We start from the raw sequence: 19506 nt of genomic DNA on the forward strand, positions 1-19506 counted from the left end.
ACGTTACGGTGAATGGCGATCGCTATCGTTCGATGCTAACAAACTTTTTGTTGCCAAAAATGGAAGAACTGAACTTGGTTGACATGTGGTTTCAACAAGATGGCGCTACATGCTACACAGCTCGCGATTCTATGGCCATTTTGAGGGAAAACTTCGGAGAACAATTCATCTCAAGAAATGGACCCGTAAGTTGGCCACCAAGATCATGCGATTTAACGCCTTTAGACTATTTTTTGTGGGGCTACGTCAAGTCTAAAGTCTACAGAAATAAGCCAGCAACTATTCCAGCTTTGGAAGACAACATTTCCGAAGAAATTCGGGCTATTCCGGCCGAAGTGCTCGAAAAAGTTGCCCAAAATTGGACTTTCCGAATGGACCACCTAAGACGCAGCCGCGGTCAACATTTAAATGAAATTATCTTCAAAAAGTAAATGTCATGAACCAATCTAACGTTTCAAATAAAGAACCGATGAGATTTTGCAAATTTTATGCATTGTTTTTTTTTAAAAAGTTATCAAGCTCTTTAAAAATCACCCGATATATGTCTGTGTGGCATAGTAAGCTGGCATATCCAGGAAAAATGTCACATTTGCAAGACACATACGGCATAAATGCATTAGAAAATGTGTAATTCTCAAAATTTTTTTTTCAGCAGCATTGAGAGCAAATAAATACACAACCGCGCAAAGAAATGTGTGTGTTTGCGCGCTTTGACAGGACAGAAATCGATTTAGAGCAATGGGCAATCACCATACTGATATCTAACTATAGGCTCTGGATATGAATCGTACATATATGTATATAAACATTATGTAACATACACGTGTTTATACGCATATAGATATATATTTACATTCGTATATACATCCGCATTCGCAAATAAATTTGCGTTCCGGCATATTTCTCTAAATGTGGTAAAGGACACTTATCGATATGCATTTGAAATGTGTCTAGCAGCATGCAATCAAATAGTTTCGCGCATTAATAAATTTCAATTAATTTTATCTAGTGACGGTTTTAAGTTATATATACTTCCTCAACATACTTAACCGAAACAATAGTGGAGAGCTTGAAATGGGTGAAGGGCTCGAGAATTCAAACATAAACGACAAGATTGCTGCTAATATAAACCACTGTGATCAAAAAATAATGAAAACAAGAAAAAACGTTAACTTCGGCTGCACCGAAGCTAATATACACTTCACAGCTGCATTTCTTTTAGTAACTATGTGTTTAGTTTGTATGGAAGCTATATGCTATAGCAATCCGATGTGAACAATTTTTTCGTAGATTATACTATTCTTCAGCAGTAATCCATGTCAAATTTCGTGAAGATACCACGTCAAATGCGAAAGTTTTCCATACAAGCCCTTGATTCCGATCGTTTGGTTTGTATGACAGCTATATGCTATAGTAAGCCGATCTGAACACTTTCTTCCGATATTACATTATTTCTATGAACAATAACTCATACCAAATTCGTGAATATATATATTGTCAAATGAGGAAGTTTCCCATGCAAGCATTTGATTCTGATCATTCAGTTTGTATGGCAGCTATACGCTATAGTTAACCGATCTAAACAATTTCTTCACATTAGTGCCTTAGAAAATAATCTATACCAAATTTCGTGAATATATCTTGTCAAAAGCAATAGTTTTCCATACAAGAACTATATTTCGATCGTTCAGTTTGTATAGCAGCTATATGCTATAGTTAACCGATCTGAACAATTTCTTCGGATATTACATTGTTGCCTTAGACAATTGTTTATACCAAATTTCGTGAATATATCTTGTCAAATGCAAAAGTTTGCCATATCAGCACTGGATTCCAATCGTTCAGTTTGTATGGCAGCTACATGCTATAGTTAACGATCTGAACAATTTCTTCGGAGAATACATTGTTGCCTTAGAAAATAATCTATACCAAATTTCGTGAATATATCTTGTCAAATGCAAAAGATTTCCATACAAGAACTTGATTCCGATCGTTCAGTTTGTATGGCAGCTATATGTTATAGTGGTCCGATATCGGCAGTTCCGACAAATGAGCAGCTTCTTGAAGAGAAAATGACGTTTGCAAAATTTCAAAACGATATCTTACAAACAGAAGGACTAGTTCTTATATATACAGACGGACAGACAGACAGACGCACATGGCTAAATCGACTCAGTTCAACATACTGATAATTTATATATGTACTTGTAGGGTCTCCGACATTTCCTTCTGGGTGTTACAAACTTCGTGGCAAACTTAATATACACTGTTCATGGTATAACAAGAAAAACGTCAATTTGGTTGCGCTGAGGATATTATACCCTTCACAAATATAAAAAATTACTTGTTAGAACTTTTTTCCGATTTTTTAGTTTGTGAGGCAGCTGTATCTTAAAAAATTTTTTAGAGATTGCAAAGCATGCCAAATTTGGTGAAGATAGCTCGTCAAACAAAAAGTTTGCAATACAACTGCAAAGCAATGATTCTGATCGTTCAGGTAGACAGACGAATATGGCGAAATCGACTCAGCAAGTCAAGCTGATCATATATTTATATACTTTATAGGGCCTCCAACTTTTTCTACTGAGTGTTACAAACTCATTAAAGCCTATCTAGTGTTTGAAAAACCGAAAAATCAATTGAAAACCGGCTGAGGTATGGAAATCTGACGAGAATTTGATTTTCTATGTTAGCTCTATGAGCTAGTGTTGGGAAAAATCTCTACTAAAACGGTGCTTTGAGCTAAAGTAGACCCCAAGTCACTACCAAAATTGAAGAGAAGATCTGAGACCTCTTTTAGGTAATCGATGCTAAAAGAGATATAATGTGGCCTGATATAGAAGGAGGACTTCTGCCCTAATGATAGAAAGGGAGAGCCAAACCTTTTTTCTGCAAAGAAATATCGTAACTAATGGTGTAAAACAATATGAGTACTCGGCGCCCCTTCTAGTGGATTTAGTAGTTTATAAGGAGAACCTTAACCGCTTTGATATACAAAAGTTTTCGGATCCGCCTGGTGGATCTTATCAAAGTTATGCCATTACCGCCACCAATAGTGAAGCGAACATACGTTACTATCACGAAAGTCTCTAGAATATTCTAGAAACTATTTAGTATTCGATAATAATAAATACAGAAAAGAGATGGAAATAATTAGAGTTTGTAACAGAGATGACAATATCAGCTATATTCTCTGGGAAACGTTAGTAATTGGAAACTAATATAATCTACCAATACTAAAAGATTGGTGAGGCCAGCTATGTAGTATATTAATTTCCCAGACGCACTTTCAGAAGACATCAAACTGAACAAACTGTTAAGTTACTAACCATCAGCGACCCGCACTATGACTTCAGCTGGAATACTCAACAAACCAGAAAAGGTTGTAAATTCTAAAGCAGGCAGTAAGTCAGATTATTTAGTGCATATACAAATACAAGCATGCGAGTATAGATATTTCGCGAACTTTAAGTATGACTTCACTTCAGTAAACATACATAAATCCGATGGTAACGTGGAGCCACTGTAGTCTGCAGATAATATAACTCATATATCAAAGGTGGCTCAGTGCCCAGTAGCGGCTCTTTGGATGCAAGTCAATTCCCTGATTACAAAAATAACATTCAAATACTCCAACAGCCTAGGCCATAGGACTTCCGTTACCAAAGAGCATACTCGGCGTTACTGAGAATGCCACTGCCAATATTTTCATAAATGACGATAACCTGTTGGGTGGCACACTCTTCAAAATTGAAAAACAATTGATGAATGGTTTTGAATTTGCCAAGCAGACTGGCGCCTTCTCGTTTGAAAATGACGGCTGAGGTACTACGCTATTGCCAAGAACTTTATACTAGTAGTTAGTGACACACTCTCACAATCCGCCCATGCTTCGCTGATCACCGTATACACGATGAACGCTAACGTCTTCGATAGATTCAGATCTTTGCTGAAAACCATAGGTTTTGATGTCGGTTGGCAAGATTTCTGGGGAACTAATCAATCAATCTTCATAAAATTGTACACAGATCTTAGAGATACAACTGTTAAAGATTTGGACAAAGATTTTTTTTTTTTATTAAGACCATTAAAAAAAAAAAAACAAGTAGAAAAGGCTAAGCTCGGGTGAACTGAACATTTTAAAAGAGTATATTAGCTTGCACGAATCAAAGTCAGGGAAATCCCTTTCGATGTAAAACGTCAACCAGAGGATCGAAATCCTAGCAATTTCAAATATAAATATTCTTAATATAACTCATACACTGACTGACGAATTTGGCAAAAGATTTGTTAGAAAAGCGAAAATTTTCATACATAGTATATGGGAGTTGGGATACACATACATACTAAACAAATGTTCACTGTGTTTTATTAGGGTACCTTCCATCGGTCATATGAAGCAAAATCAGCTGAATGTTAGAAAATCCTGATATAATTTATATGGGTAGTAGGTCAAGTTTTCGCCCAATTTTATTTATTTTAAGCAGGAAGATATTCTGTTATGAGTAAAACCCGCCTTATAATTACCATTAAGATAACTCAAATATTGGCCGACGTATGCAATATTAAGTCACTTGGAAGTTTGAAAATTTTTATATACTAGGTATCAGGGAAGTACTGACCCTATTAAATCCATTTTTGATACACAGAATTACTATTGTCAGGAATATATTCTCTCTGAATTTCAATTGTTTATCTCACCTTTGACCGATATTTTCAGCCAAAGGTCGACTATAGACACTTGGATTCACATATTCGGTACCTATGGGCTTGAAGAGTTTTGGTTTGATTCTACAATTTTTGGTCATAAAGTGGCATTCTTTAAACGAATTATTAGCGCAAAGCTTTAGCCCATTATACCAATTGTTTACTGATTTGTGTAGTGAAAAGTGAAAGAATTAAATGAATTTAAAATTTGGTTATATGGAAGAAGTTTTCACACTGTGACATAGAAATATGAAGGAAATCCTACGTGCTAAATTTAGTGGAAATTGGTTTGATCAGGTCTCGAGACATGACATGTCACCAAAAAGCTGGCGGTGCCACGTCCATTGTCAGATTTTCACTCCGGCACCCATAAAGCCTTCCTACACCATCATGCAGGTAATTTGATATTTCTGGCGTAATTAGTTATTGACTTATTGCACTTTAAATGGTTTTGAACAGTACCATTATATGGGGAGTGATCGGGGTTGTCTTCCGATTTAATCCATTTTCACACTGTTTCTCACTGAAGTTTTGATAATATTTGGGTCAAGCGAATTTTGTTCTTGTGACTTTAGTAGTTTAGGAGATATATACATTAAACTTATTAGAGGGCGGGGTCACATCCACTTGTTAAACAATTTTTCCCACAGATGCCCCTTGCTACTGCGATCTCTTTGCCAAATTACTGTTTTATATCTTAATTTAGTGCTTAGTTATTTCACTTTATAAGTTTTCAGTAAATGGCGTTCTGTGGGCGTGGCAGTGGTCCGATTACGGCCATCCTAATTTTTTTGTACTAAGAAACCCGCATACCAAATTTCATTAAGATATCTCAAATTTTATTCAAGTTGCAGCTTCCACGGACGGAAGGACAGATAGGCAGTCAACCGGATTTCAGTTTTCCTTGTCATCCTGATCATTTATGTACTATATATATAACCCTATATATATCTCGATTAGTTTTAGCTGAGCTGAGAGCTTACTGGCACTCGCACACTACCCGGTGATTTAGATTAGAGGACCTTTACGATATACATAAATTGAAAGCTCTCAACGAACGTCTTATTGAGAAGCATTGTACTCAGCAAATCAACACTTATAGCCGAAACAGCCAAAAACATAGACCCGTGGCTCGTGCCAGCTGATACGACCTATCTTATGGGCGTGCAATGTAAGTGAACAGCGAAAAACGCTACTCCCTTCTCTCTTTGCCGTAGGATGTCGTAGATTTCCACGGCATTTGGACTTTTGCCGTAGAAACGTGTCAGCTGATTGCTCTCTCACAACGCACGGTTGCCAATCTCGAGATACTGTAGTAATTATAAAAGTTGTCTTCAATATGTTTGAAATTTTCTTAAACTAACTCAAAATCAGAGTCTAATGCTAATATTTATAAATATATAAACTATTTTTAATAGTTTATTTTCAGTTTTGATATTTTATATTATAAACAATTGTAATTGAAAACTTAGATGAGTACAAAACTATATGTGCATATTGAGCAATGGCAACATTGTTCAAATGAAAACAAGTAAGGAAGGGCTAAGTTCGGGTGTCACCGAACATTTTATACTCTCGCATGATAAAGTGATAATCGAGATTTCATTATACGTCATTTACATATTTTTCAAATACCGTATTTTTGTAAAGTTTTATTCCGCTATCATCATTGGTTCCTAATGTTTATACTCGTTTTATACAGAGAAGGCATCAGATGGAATTCAAAATAGCGCTATGTTGGAAGAAGGCGTGGTTGTGAACCGATTTCACCCATATTTCATACATATCATCAGGGTGTTAAGAAAATATTATATACCGAATTTCATTGAAATCGGTCTAGTAGTTCCTGAGATATGGTTTTTGGTCCATAAGTGGGCGACGCCACGCCCATTTTCAATTTTGAAAAAAAATGCCTGAGTGCAGCTTCCTCTTCTGCAATTTCTTCCCGTAAAATTTAGTGTTTCTGACGTTTTTTGTTAGTCAGATTAACGCACTTTTAGTGATTTTCAACATAACCTTTGTATGGGAGGTGGGCGTGGTTATTATCCGATTTCTTCCATTTTTAAACTGTATATGGAAATGCCTGAAGGAAAACGACTCTGTAGAGTTTGGTTGACATAACCTATAGTAGTTTCCGAGATATGTACAAAAAACTTAGTAGGGGGCGGGGCCACGCCCACTTTTCCAAAAAAAAATTACGTCCAAATATGCTCCTCCCTAATGCGATCCTTTGTGCCAAATTTCACTTTAATATCTTTATTTATGGCTTGGTTATGACAATTTATAAGTTTTCGGTTTCCGGAATTTTATGGGCGTGGCAGTGGGCCGATTTTGCCCATCTTCGAACTTAACCTTCTTATGGAGCCAAGGAATACGTGTACCAAGTTTCATCATGATATCTCAATTTTTACTCAAGTTACAGCTTGCACGGACGGACGGACACAGACGGACGGACAGACGGACAGACAGACATCCGGATTTCGACTCTACTTGTCACCCTGATCACTTTGGTATACATAACCCTATATCTGACTCTTTTAGTTTTAGGACTTACAAACAACCGTTATGTGAACAAAACTATAATACTCTCCTTAGCAACATTGTTGCGAGAGTATAACAAACAAAGATGACTGATTTCTGCGTTTTTACCACGGGCTCAATTAATTTAAAACTTTCAATGAGCGTTTTATTTAGAAGCCTTGCGCTCAGCAAATCAACACTCGCTTCCACCCACCAGCATAACAATGTTTTGCATAAGCAACGTAGTATGAAAGTTTACCCGCTAGCTGCGAATTTCTGATGGTCCAGTCACTTTCTATTTAAACAACTGTTATGCGAAGGCACAATTTAGTGTGTTAACGTATCTACGGTAAAATACGGAGACAAGTTAGTAATGGATTACCCGTCAAATTCTTGTGCTTTTCGTAAAATTTTTGATTCAAAGCAGAGCTTCTGGCCTTTCTGTTGCAGAATGACGGACATGCATACGCGTTTTGTCGTTGTTGTGTGGCAAGGACACGAGCGTGCATTTTGTCGGTTGACTGTTTTGTTTTACTTGGCCAAAATAATTGCTTGGTTGGACGCGTTAGGCTATGAAGTTTTAAAAGCAATTTCAGGAGAAAAAACCAGAGTCACAAAACTCACTTGATATGCCGTGTTTTGTTGGCTGAGCGGGTTGTGTTGCGCGATTCCGTCTGTCGTTGATTAGCGTTTGTATTGTGTGCGTGACGCAGCCGAAACGAGTGCCGTGAGTCGTTGAAACGGTTTTCTGTGCTTAAAATATAATTTAATAATATAATATTTATTAAAAATTTATAAAATCCGCTGACATAAAGCTGGTTGTTTTGTTGTCAGGTGTACAGAAATGTTTTTTAAGTGCTTTGTGTAAGTGTAATTGAGTTCTTTTTTTAGAAAAATTTGCACTCCTGGCATAAAGTTTGTGCAAACGTCAATTTGTAGTAAAGCAAACAGAAAAAATTAATAAATTGAAAAAAAGTAATTTGAATCGTCATTATTGTGCCAAATTAAGATTTTTGGGTTAAAGGGCTTTACATCCTTCCTAGTGCATAGATATCCTACCACTTTGCACGTGACGTTGCAATCTGCTGACGAAGTGACAAAATAAGTCTGAAACACAAGATTTATTTTATGGAATGATTTAACGGTTTAAAAAAGTTGAAAATAAGTGTGAGTGCAGCGTTGCAAAATAGAAATAAATTAAGGTTGTAAATAACATAAAACTTATTAAAAAATCGTATAATTTTATCCAATTATTAATTAATATTATATATCATTTCATGTGACTCAGAGAATGCTTTTTTACATTTCTCTTTATTTATTCTCGCATGAATTCAGTCGTTTTACATATATTTCTGCCAGAGAACGTGCTCATTTCTGATAAATGGCAGCGAAAATGGTGAATTCCTTACTACAATTTTATCAGCTCTGTTAGCCGTCAAATCGAACATCATACAGAATTCAATTTGCACCTTCTCTATGCTTTAAGTTCTCTGGTTTGGTGGGCTGACAGCAACATTTTTGATAACGGCTTATGATTGCAAACACGCAGATACAGTTTGTATAAATATGGCCATATACATATGTGTGTTTGTATGTATGCAGTTAAGGTTGTGTGCCACATTGCTTGCAAACCCAGTGCAGCAATTGAAGTGCGAAAATCTGTAAATGTTGCCATTACATTCATTTCAGCTTTTCCAGCGATAATTATAATCATTAGCCATACGTGCTAGCTCTCTTCCTCTCTCCGGCTTTTTTAAGTTGTGCGACAACTCAGTTAATTTAACGTGTGAAGCTACTTTTTGACACCTATTAACTGAGTTGTGTGTATGTGTATGTGCATATATATTTATGTATGTGCCTGACTATGACACTATTTAATTTAATTTGGTTTAATTAGCTGGCGGGAGAGCGTATTAAGTGTACGACTTCGCGGACTACTATTATTGGTACTCATATCCATTACTAATGATGATGATTGGCCATTTTGAAAGCTTATTTAATTTTTGGCCGCTGGTTTGTTTCGATGTGTTTTGATTCGCCTTCATTTTTCGTCCGAAACTGCTCACATTACACCAAAAACAGCGTTGCTTAGACCTTGCTCAGAATATGTTGCACTCAGCACGCGACGCTACAGATCTGCCCCACAGGATCATAATTTTTCACGAATCATAGGTTTTTAGTTGCGTAAGAGCGAAAAAAGCGACCCAAGTTAGGTCGAGTTCGAAAGTTTTGCTAACAGTTTTCTTCCGTTACAGGGGCGGAGTACATCATGAGTCCTTGCCAAAGGGTCGTATGGTCAATTCTCCAGAAACTCTCGGAATTGTGGAAGAAAAAAACTGGCTTTTGTATCATGATGACCCCCTCGCTCACGCATCGTTTTCGGGTTACGAATATTTGGCTAAAAACAGAACATTAAACATAAACCAGATCACCGTATTTCCCCGACCAGGCCCCTTTTGACATTTTTTCCTTTCTAAAAGTGATGAGGCACATGAAAGGATGACGGTATGCTACGAATGAGGAAATAAAAACTGCTTCGAAAGAGGAGCTAAACAAGATCATAAAAAATTACTTTGTGGAACGCTGGCAGAAATACAATATACATATTCATATTCATTACACTGTGATAGTCAAAAAAAAAGACAAGACCAAATTCGACGGTTTCCCCCTGTTTCGGGTCCTACGAATCGAACTGCATCATTACTTTTTTGAGTTACACTCATGGTTTCATAAAAAAAAATTTTGTTGAAGTTTTTCATCAAAGTGGCCCATTGTAAGAGAAAGGCACATTTTTCTTCGGTCTCTAACTTTTTTAATGTTGACTTTTTTGGTAAACTTTCTTTGACAAAGCTTCTCAGAATAAGTCCGTCTTTAAGTTCTTAGATGACTGTAAACCCCAAAATCAATGTTTTTTGTGTCCTATAGCCAATATGTCGAAAAAACTGAAATTTAATCAATTTTTTTAATGTTTTTTCCCTCACGTTTCGTCAATATTTTAATTTACCCTTTGATACTTATACATTAAGTGACATCTTGTAATAGTAAGAAACTTAAGCAAAGACAACGTTCTGAGCAAACTAACCATTAGAAAAAAACTTAACAAAATTTGTATCTTTTAAAAAAGCTACACTAACTATGTTTGAGTGCTGTTTTATTTTTTTTGTATCTTTTAAGTGTTATCAATAAGTATCATAAATTTGTACACAATATTTAAATTAAATTTAATAAGACTCATCTATCAATGTCCAACACAACTCAGCAAGCAACGAGTCAAGCTTTTAACCACTGCACTGATAAGAAATAACAGCAAGTAACGTTTGAAAGAAACGTTAAATGCTTGTCTAAGGGTCAAAATTTAAGCATAGATTGCAGTAGTTAATTTGACTTTGACTTCGCGGAAAGAACATTGTTTTAGTGCCTTGTATATTAAAAAAATAAATTAAAATGAATAAGTGTCCAATTTGCCTATCGTTGTTCTGCTACGTATGTGGAAAATTTACAAGCCCTCGGAGTAGACGCAAAATATCTTCGGGAACTGCCGGCATCTACGAGGAATATTTCGATTTGCCCGTTATAAGAGACGTAGATTGGGTGCCAAATACCATTTGAACGCAATGCAACAACAACCTGCATAACTGGTCAAAAAGACTGTGCCTCTGGCAACCCTTCTCGTGCTCAGCTGTAAATTTGGTGCTCTGGCGAATTTATTTAATTTATATTTAAAACTTTATTGTGAAAATTTTTGTATTAAGTGACCTTTTAAGATAAGTATCAGTGTTATATTGTGCTAGTGAAGCAATTGATTTTTACTTTAATTCTGTTCTGGCTAATTTTAATTTATTGTGCCGAGTCATTTTCAATTTGTTTTTGTTGCTACATTTTAAATAGTGCAATTGTTAGTGTTAATTTATATTGCTTACTTAAATTTCTTTCTTGTTTTTATTCATTTCCATCTTTGTCCACAGCTGATCGCGAGTTTCTTACTTTTCGTGTGTTACAGTGCATCTCAAACTGCTCGCTACATTGGTTGTTATCTTTGATAACTAACTATTTTATTGCATTCATTTGTTATAAATATTTTTGTCATATCGCGCTTTTTACTTTTATTATTTAACATTTTTTATATTTTTGTTTAATACTGTTTTTGTTCATTATGACTTGTAACTTTCCGAACTGCTCTGTGAAAAGCGAGTCGGAACGCTATGTTTCTTGTTGGCTTTGTGATGGGCTTGCCCATCTTAAATGTGCTGAAATGACAGGTAGGATTTTGGATTCCATTCTTGACAGTAAGGGCTTGCGCTGGTCTTGCTTGACATGCAGACCAACTGAAATTGAATTGTTTAAAGTTTTTAAGCAGGCGCGCAATGGTTTCAAGGAGATTGGTCGAGAGCTTGAAACCCTTACTGAAAAATTTAGGCATTATGAAACGCTGTTTCAATCATTTCAATGCCTAAATACTCGGGATGAGAATCCAAAACCTAAACGAAAACGTCCGTCTGATGAAGATACCACTGTATCTTCCTTAAAAAAAATGCCCCCACCCGCTATTGACCTCATAAATCTTGCATCCCCTTGTCCTCAAGGAGAAAAGGCTCCGTCTGCTCAGGACACAGAGAAAACTGTTACTGAATACGGTAAGTGGAAAACTTCTCAAGATCCGCCTCCAAATACCTCCAAGTCAGCTAATAAAAACTTAGTGGTAATACCGCGGAAAAAAGCAATTTTTATCTCAAAACTTGCTGCCGATACCACAGTCGAGGATATAGACAGTTACATCTCGTCGAAATTAAAAACGGTAGATACAGACATCCGTAAATTTAATTTCAAATACAACAGGGATATTTCCTCGTTTAAGATCGACGTATCCGCTGACAATTTTCAATTGATACTTGACAACTCATTCTGGCCATCTGGGGTCTTTGTGCGCGAAGATCTAGTTTACGTCGATAACGCTACAATGTTCTCTGTTGTCCGATGTGATCCTTTAGTTCGGCCAGAGGACACGTATCATCCTGCTTTTGAAATTAACATCGAAATCATAACCAACTTTGCTCATAATAATACACAAGACCTTTGTTTTCGATTCAACTTTGCGAAAGCTAATTTTAAGAAGATTAATTATGAACTTTCTAAAATAACTTGGCCAGATTACAGTGGCAATATCGAATTTAGTGCTTCCCACTTTAATGAAACTATTGTAAACTTATTTGAAAAATATGTTCCGAAGTGTGTTGTTACTCAAAAAATTAGTTCTAATTTATGGTTTTCGAAAGAATTATGTAAATTAAAAAATAGAAAATCTCGTGCTTTTAAACTTTTTAAAAAAACTGGTTTAGTTGCTAACTATTCAAAATATTCTAAATTGCGTCGACAATTTGCTGAACTTAACAAAATATGTTATAGTAATTATATAAAAATGGGGTTCGGCATCCCAATTATTTGGATAGATCCACAAGGGCATCATACTGGTAAAAAAAAAGAAAGAAAGATTTCACCAAGTCGCCGCCCCCCTTGAGCATTGGTACAGCGGCAAAAAGCTTGACCCGTTGCTTGCTGATTTGTGTTGGGCATTAATAGATGAGTCTTATTAAATTTAATTTAAATATTGTGTACAAATTTATGATACTTATTGATAACACTTAAAAGATACAAAAAAAATAAAACAGCACTCAAACATAGTTAGTGTAGCTTTTTTAAAAGATACAAATTTTATACTCTCGCATGATAAAGTGATAATCGAGATTTCATTATACGTCATTTACATATTTTTTAAATACCGTATTTTTGTAAAGCTTTATTCCGCTGTCATCATTGGTTCCTAATGTACATACATATACATATACACGTATTATACAGAGAAGGCATCAGATGCAATTCCAAATAGCGTTATATTGGAAGAAGGCGTGGTTGTGAACCGATTTAACCCATATTTCGTACATGTCATCAGGGCGTTAAGAAAATATTACGTACCGAATTTCATTGAAATCGGTGGAGTAGTTTCTGAGATATGGTTTTTGGTCCATAAGTGGGCGAGGCCACGCCCATTTTCAATTCTTAAAAAAAGCCTGGGTGCAGCTTCCTTCTGCAATTTCTTCCGTAAAATTTAGTGTTTCTGACGTTTGTTGTTAGTCCGTTAACGCACTTTTAGTGATTTTCAACATAACCTTTGTATGGGAGGTGGGCGTGGTTATTATCCGATTTCTTCCATTTTTGAACTGTATATGGAAATGTCTGTAGAGTTTGGTTGACATAGCTATAGTAGTTTCCGAGATATGTACAAAAAACTTAGTAGGGGGCGGGGCCACGCCTACTTTTCCAAAAGAATTACGTCCAAATAAGCCCCTCCCTAATGCGATCCTTTGTGCCAAATTTCACTTTAATATCTTTATTTATGGCTTAGTTATGACACTTTATAGCTTTTCGGTTTCCGCCATTTTGTGGGCGTGGCAGTGGGCCGATTTTGCCCATCTTCGAACTTAACCTTCTTATGGAGCCAAGGAATACGTGTTCCAAGTTTCATCATGATATCTCAATTTTTACTCAAGTTACAGCTTGCACGGACGGACAGACGGACGGACGGACAGACAGACATCCGGATTTCAGACTCTACTCGTCACCCTGATCACTTTGGTATATAACCCTATATCTGACTCTTTTAGTTTTAGGACTTACAAACAACCGTTATGTGAACAAAACTATAATACTCTCCTTAGCAACATTGTTGCGAGAGTATAATAAAACAGCACACAAACATAGTTAATGTAGCTTTTTTAAAAAATACAAATTTTGTTAAGTTTTTTTCTAATGGTTAGTTTGCTCAGAACGTTGTCTTTGTTTAAGTTTCTTACTATTACAAGATGTCACTAAATGTATAAATATCAAAGGGTAAATTAAAATATTGACGAAACGTGAGGGAAAAAACATTAAAAACAAGTAAGGAAGGGCTAAGTTCGGGTGTCACCGAACATTTTATACTCTCGCACAATAAAGTGTTAATCGAGATTTCATTATACGTCATTTACATATTTTTTAAATACCGTATTTTTGTAAAGCTTTATTCCGCTGTCATCATTGGTTCCTAATGTACATACATATACATATACACGTATTATACAGAAAAGGCATCAGATGGAATTCAAAAGCGTTATATTGGAAGAAGGCGTGGTTGTGAACCGATTTCACCCATATTTCGTACATGTCATCAGGGTGTTAAGAAAATATTATATACCGAATTTCATTGAAATCGGTGGAGTAGTTTCTGAGATATGGTTTTTGGTCCATAAGTGGGCGAGGCCACGCCCATTTTCAATTCTTAAAAAAAGCCTGGATGCAGCTTCCTTCTGCAATTTCTTCCGTAAAATTTAGTGTTTCTGACGTGTTTTGTTAGTCGGTTAACGCACTTTTAGTGATTTTCAACATAACCTTTGTATGGGAGGTGGGCGTGGTTATTATCCGATTTCTTCCATTTTTGAACTGTATATGAAAATGCATGAAGAAAACGACTCTGTAGAGTTTGGTTGACATAGCTATAGTAGTTTCCGAGATATGTACAAAAAACTTAGTAGGGGCGGGGCCACCCCCACTTTTCCAAAAAAATTGCGTCCACACATGCCCCTCCCTAATGCGATCCTTTGTGGCAAATTTCACTTTAATGTCTTTATTTATGGCTTAGTTATGACACTTTATATGTTTTCGGTTTCCGCCATTTTGTGGGCGTGGCAGTGGGCCGATTTTACACATCTTCGAACTTAACCTTCTTATGGAGCCAAGGAATACGTGTACCAAGTTTCATCATGATATCTCAATTTTTACTCAAGTTACAGCTTGCACGGACGGACGGACGGACGGACAAACAGACATCCTGATTTCAACTCTACTCGTCACCCTGATCACTTTGGTATATATAACCCTATAAATGACTCTTTTAGTTTTAGGACTTACAAACAACCGTTATGTGAACAAAACTATAATACTCTCCTTAGCAACATTGTTGCGAGAGTATAAAAATGGATTAAATTTCGGTTTTTTCGACATATTGGCTATAGGACACAAAAAACATTGATTTTGGGGTTTACAGTCATCTAAGAACTTAAAGACGGACTTATTCTTTCTCTTACAATGGGCCACTTTGATGAAAAACTTCAACAAACATTTTTGTATGAAACCATGAGTGTAACTCAAAAAAGTAATGATGCAGTTCGATTCGTTGGACAGGGGGAACCGTCGAATTTGGTCTTGTTTTTTTTTGTTTTTTTTTTGAAAAAAACTATCACAGTGTTATTAAACAAACTTTCAGTATTCTAGTACATATATAGAATTTGAGTGACTTACATGTTTCAATTAGAGACATGAGCCCACTTTTCAATTGAGAAAGAAGGTTTAGGGTAAACACAAAAAAAGGTTGGCGTAAATGCATGATAGCTTCGAGTAACACATTAAACATTTATACGGATGGCTGGAGCAGCTAGCCTCTAAAATAGCAGACAACTTTAGAGTCAACATCACGTGGATAGCCAAGGCTTTGATCTCGTTTCGCATATCGGACAGAAGTGTCTCGGAAAGCAAGGCAGCAGAGGAGAGTGACTTAAGTTGTACTGGGTTCCAGGTCACAAAGGTATCGAGGGCAATTGCTAAGAGTGGTGTATGGCTCTCACATGAAAACGTGATCAACATTGGACAACTCATGTATCGGGTGATTTTTTAAGAGCTTGATAACTTTTTTTTTAAAAAAAAACGCATAAAATTTGCAAAATCTCATCGGTTCTTTATTTGAAACGTTAGATTGGTTCATGACATTTACTTTTTGAAGATAATTTCATTTAAATGTTGACCGCGGCTGCGTCTTAGGTGGTCCATTCGGAAAGCCCAATTTTGGGCAACTTTTTCGAGCATTTCGGCCGGAATAGCCCGAATTTCTTCGGAAATGTTGTCTTCCAAAGCTGGAATAGTTGCTGGCTTATTTCTGTAGACTTTAGACTTGACGTAGCCCCACAAAAAATAGTCTAAAGGCGTTAAATCGCATGATCTTGGTGGCCAACTTACGGGTCCATTTCTTGAGATGAATTGTTCTCCGAAGTTTTCCCTCAAAATGGCCATAGAATCGCGAGCTGTGTGGCATGTTATAGCGATTTTTTCAAAGATGCTGTTGGACGCCGAGTTAACAACACAGCGCGCCAGTCGTTTCTTCTTTCGTTCGCTACGTGGCGCCAATTGGATATTCCAAGCGAAGCCAGGTCCTTCTCCACTTGGTCCTTTCAACGGAGTGGAGGTCTTCCTCTTCCTCTGCTTCCCCCGGCGGGTACTGCGTCGAATACTCTTTCAGAGCTGGAGTGTTTTCGTCCATCCGGACAACTTGACCTAGCCAGCGTAGCCGCTGTCTTTTAATCCGCTGAACTATGTCGATGTCGTCATATGTATATCTCGTACAGCTCATCGTTCCATCGAATGCGGTATTCGCCGTAGCTAACCCGCAAAGGATCATAAATCTTTCGCAGAACTTTTCTCTCGAAAACTCGCAATGTCGACTCATCCGTTGTTGACATCGTCCAAGACTCTGCACCATATAGCAGGACGGGAATTATGAGTGACTTATAGAGTTTGGTTTTTGTTTGTCGAGAGAGGACTTTGCTTCTCAATTGCCTACTCAGTCCGAAGTAGCACCTGTTGGCAAGAGTTATCATTGTTGGTGGTGTTTACGCTGGTTCCAAGATAGACGAAATTATCTACAACTTCAAAGTTATGACTGTCAACAGTGACGTGAGTGCCAAGTCGCGAGCGCGACGACTGTTTGTTTGATGACAGGAGATATTTCGTCTTGCCCTCGTTCACTGCCAGACCCATTTCTTTTGCTTCCTTGTCGAATATCAATATCATCAGCATACGCCAGCAGATGTACACTCTAATAGAAGATAGTACCTTCTCTATTTAGTTCTGCGGCTCGAACTATTTTCTCCAAAAGCAGGTTGAAAAAGTCGCACGATAGGGAATCGCCTTGTCTGAAACCTCGTTTGGTATCGAACGGCTCAGAGAGGTCCTTCCCGATTCTGACGGAGCTTTTGGTGTTGCTCAACCTATATGTTAAGACAAATTTGTATTTAAAAGCATCAACACACGATTTTTATATTCTCGCAACAATGTTGCTAACGAGAGTATTATAGTTTTGTTCACATAACGGTTGTTTGTAAGTCCTGAAACTAAAAGAGTCAGATATAGGGTTATATATACCAAAGTGAGTGATCAGGGCGACGAGTAGAGTCGAAATCCGGATGTCTGTCTGTCCGTCCGTCCGTCTGTCCGTCCGTCCGTGCAAGCTGTAACTTGAGTAAAAATTGAGATATCATGATGAAACTTGGTACACGTATTCCTTGGCTCCATAAGAAGGTTAAGTTCGAAGATGGGCAAAATCGGCCTACTGCCACGCCCACAAAATGGCGGAAACCGAAAACCTATAAAGTGTCATAACTAAGCCATAAATAAAGATATTAAAGTGAAATTTTGCACAAAGGATCGCATTAGGGAGGGGCATATTTGGACGCAATTGTTTTGGAAAAGTGGGCGTGGCCCCGCCCCCTACTAAGTTTTTTGTACATATCTCGGAAACTACTATAGCTATGTCAACCAAAGTCTACAGAGTCGTTTTCTTCAGGTATTTCCATATACATTTCAAAAATGGAAGAAATCGGATAATAACCACGCCCACCTCCCATGCAAAGGTTAAGTTCAAAATCACTAAAAGTGCGTTAACCGACTAACAAAAAACGTCAGAACACTAAATTTTACGGAAGAAATGGCAGAAGGAAGCTGCACCCAGGCTTTTTTTAAAAATTGAAAATGGGCGTGGCGACGCCCACTTATGGACCAAGAACCATATCTCAGGAGCTACTAGACCGATTTCAATGAAATTCGGTGTATAATATTTTCTTAACACCCTGATGACATGTACGAAATATGGGTGAAATCGGTTCGCAACCACGCCTTCTTCCAATATAAAGCTATTTTGAATTCCATCTGATGCCTTCTCTGTATAATACGAGTATAAACATTAGGAACCAATGATGATAGCGGAATAAAACTTTACAAAAATACGGTATTTGAAAAATATGTAAATGACGTATTATGAAATCTCGATTATCACTTTACCATGCGAGAGTATAAAATGTTCGGTGACACCCGAACTTAGCCCTTCCTTACTTGTTATTAGTTCGATTTAAAAATGAAGATGTGGTATTACCGTAAACCTTACTAATTTGTTGTAAAATGGCTGGCGGATAGGGGTTTTAAATTGTAGAAATAGCCGGAAAGAAGGAGCTTCATTAATAAGCTTGGTATGGGTTATGTACATATGTAGCTCATCGACCACCGTAATAAGGACTGATTGTAAGCGATTAAAGGTGTTTTGGAAAACTATTGCAGACATGGTTCAGATTCAATACAGAGTTAGTTGAAGAAAGAAATGGATCTTATTCCTTATTCCATAAAATCATGACATATATTTTCTTTATAAAAGCTTGTTTGAGCTTGGATTAAGCAGCGAAATTATAAAATTGTGATCTTTATTAATTTCTTTAAATTTCCTTTGCCAACCAGATTCTCAATTTTTTTATTTTTTAACTTGTAGTCGTTGAACTCAAACTCAAAATTGTCTAAAGCGAAATACGACGAGTGTTAGCTATCCAAAAAATCAAGCCAAATCCAAAATCTCATTTTGCAAAATAAAAATCAGGGATAAAGAAAGCGAAGTGTGTGTAATAGCATTGACAGACGGCAGCGTTAAACCAGATTAATTGCATTTTTCGGGATTAATTCAGGAGTTACCACAGCTAACTCCGTTGCTGAATCCAAAAATAACTCTCAAAATTTTAGGGAGTTTGTGAGATTGTCGTTGGAAACATTGTTAAAAATGACCAATTTTCATCTATTGTGAATGAAATACAAGCAACCCTGACAGCTGTTTATCAAATTCTCAATATAATATCAATAAAACTTTTATGTTATGATGCAGTTTTAAAAATAATGTGTTGATATGCTTTTGTAATAAAAAATGGTTTGGTAAAAATTGGTCGGCTAACAACCGTAATGTTTATCTTCTATCAATTTTCATTGAAAATATTATAAAAAGGACAAATGAGCTGTTTATGAGAGTTTCAAACTCGCATAGCTGCCGTCTGTCACCTACAAATTTGGATCTGATTAAGTGCACAGTTAATCCGATCCGGATTAACGCTGACAAACGATGCGAAGTCATGTCCAGCAATCATTAGACAAATACTGCAGCATCAA

Source organism: Bactrocera tryoni, chromosome 3 (assembly GCF_016617805.1).
Source record: "Bactrocera tryoni isolate S06 chromosome 3, CSIRO_BtryS06_freeze2, whole genome shotgun sequence".
Lineage (NCBI taxonomy): Eukaryota > Metazoa > Arthropoda > Insecta > Diptera > Tephritidae > Bactrocera > Bactrocera tryoni.